This window comes from Bicyclus anynana, chromosome 4 (genome assembly GCF_947172395.1).
Source record: "Bicyclus anynana chromosome 4, ilBicAnyn1.1, whole genome shotgun sequence".
NCBI lineage: Eukaryota > Metazoa > Arthropoda > Insecta > Lepidoptera > Nymphalidae > Bicyclus > Bicyclus anynana.
The window spans coordinates 16,363,407-16,366,312 of NC_069086.1; positions in this window are offsets into that span (position 1 = coordinate 16,363,407).

Below are 2,906 nucleotides of genomic sequence, written 5' to 3' on the forward strand. Positions count from 1 at the left end.
TTGGATTTTTCATTTTTATTACCCTCATATTTTTCACCTTGAAAATACATATTTATAAATTCAAATCGTACCTATCACATTACCTATTCTTGTGTAGTTGTTTCAATGACTATATCACAAACTATACTTTTAATTATTTTACTCTTTAGGTAGAAAACAGTCGGTTGTTGTTTTTTCATACATATTAATTGTATGTTCGAAACATTCTTATAAATTATAGTACTGTTTTATATATTAGTACTTAATTCGATTTTGATAAATTCTCCGATAAAAATACGATATTCCAATGCATAATATAAAATCTTATAAAATAGAAGGGAAGGTGTTAGGATTGAAAGCTGCCCATGTTTTATTAAAATAGGTAAGTATATTTTTTTTCACATAACTATTAAGTACATTACTAAATAATTATTACATTATTTTTGTATGAGGCTTACGCTAGTTAATAAGAGCTACAGAAAAAAAAATGAACTTATTATTACGGCTCTTATTATAAGCTATGCCTACTCGATAAAACTATGTAGGAAATATGGCTAAACTACTGTGGGTGCGTCGAACTATAGAAATAACTTAATATAATATTGACGATAGCTTTTATTCGTAAGAGCGAATAGGATCATAAGGATCATATCCCCTAGGTCGGAGATATTCGTAAATCCTAGCAAACTCCGCTATAAAGACCTCGTAAGCAGTACTTCCTTACTAATTTTTATAGAGGTAAGCATTCTGTACCAACTCTTAAATCTATGGCGGTTAGGCACAGAGTAATTTTGAGCAGCAATGTCGTCGGAGTTATGGAAAATGATAACTTAATGATGATATGATATTGACGATAGATAATAGCTATTTACTCGTATTCGTAAGAGCGAATAGGATCATAAGGGTTATATCCTCTATGTCGTAGATATTCATAAACCCTTGCTAACTCAGCTATAAAGACCTCGTAAGCAGTACTTTCTACTAATTTGTAGAGGTAAGGTACTGCGCCATTCTGAGCTGCAATATCGTCGAGCAGCTCCGCTTGCCTGTTGAACGTTCTGGCTGCTTTGCCTAACTTCAAGAGGCACTTTGATCTGTCTCTGTAGAATTTGTATGGCTTGCTCACATGCAGGATATATTCTTCGATGGCGTCGTTGCAAGCTTCGACGGATTTACTTGTGGAGCAAAGTGTGTTTATTAACGAAGTAATCTGGAAGGAGAGATGAGTGTAGAAATAGCTTTGTTGGTACAGTGGTAGGTATATGAGGTTACGGAATTCGGATCACGAGGTGTTGGGACGACCTATTACGACGGGACGACAGTGATTGTACCATCATTTTGTCGTAGAGGAAACCCCTAGAGCAGGTTCCAGGACTTGTGACCTTGGGTGTAGGTTTAAAGGCATTCTAAAGGGATCCCCTTTTTAAAATCAAGACGCGTGAGGTGACGGCGGGTGGGAGACACGCGCTCGCGGGGTGATGCAGCTGCATCTTTTTTTTTTGTTCTTTATTCTTTACAAGATAGCCCTTGACTACAATCTCACCTGATGGTAAGTGATGATGCAGTCGCGGGCTAACTTGTTAGGAGAAGGATGAAAATCCACACCCCTTTTCGGTTACGTGGTAACTAGCCACGGCCGAAGCCTCCCACCAGCCAGACCTGGACCAATTAAGAAAATCTCAATCGGCCCAGCCGGGGATCGAACCCAGGACCTCCGTTTTGTAAATCCACCGCGCATACCACTGCGCCACGGAAACCGTCAAAATCGCTACATTTTCGCTGATACTTAAAATTTTGCTATGCACATCTTCACGCACGATGTTTCGAAAGGTCGTAAAGTTTGAATAGTACTGTAATAGATGATGGATGGATGGATGTTTCACTTACTGGTTGAATCTTTTCTTGCACCAGTGCCAGTATGTTGTTCACTTCCCTGGCGACCTTTTTGTAGTCCTTCCAGACCGTTGGTATAGTTTCCTGCAGCACTCTGAGCGGGTCGTAAACACTATCCGTCGAGTGGAACGCTTTCACCATATTCATGGTCACCCCAGCCAAGACGCCATAGTTGAAATGTTTACGCGATTCAGGATCGTTTGCATCGAGTGGTGTGTCAGGTCTGAAATATGATATCTTTCTGTTTCCGGTTTACATATTTTCAACTCCATTAATAATAAGTCACTCAGCGGGCGATGGAGCGAGCTTATGCTTGGAGGTTCTCTGCGTGATCGAATCAGGAATGAGGAGGTCCGCAGACGAACCAAAATCACTGACATAGCTCAGCGAGTCGCGAAGTTGACGTGGCAATGGGCAGGCCACATAGTTTGAAGAGCTGATGGACGTTGGGGTCCCAAGGTGCTGGAATAGCGACCTCGCACCGGAAAGCGCAGTGTTGGTCGATCCCCCACTAGGTGTACCGAGGATATCAATTATGTGCTATTTATCTCGTTTTATCTAATGCTCATGTACCGCTCCACCCAGCTATTGTTGAAGACACAGCGCTCGAAATCGTAGACGAATACTCATATTATATACCTAGGACACATAGTCCAGTTAGGAAGGTCACATTTTGAGAAAAAGGTGAACCGCCGAATCCAGCTCGGCTGGGCAGCGTTCGGGAAACTCCGCGATGAATGTCTTCGAACGGAGCGTGTTGCCAGATGACCTACGGACTATGGATCGGAAACTGATAATGATGAAGATGAATGAATTTAACATCACACTACGCTCATCATCCCGCATTAGAGCAATGTGGGTATAAGCTCCAAAACGTCTCTCCTATAAGCAGGCAGGTCGGGCTCTGCTGGGCCGTTAAAATAGGTTGATAATGATGATCTTATTAACCCCTGACGCAAAAAAAGGAGTGTTATAAGTTAGACGTGTCTATTTGTCAGTCTGTCTGTGGCACTGAAAGAGAATATTGATCACTT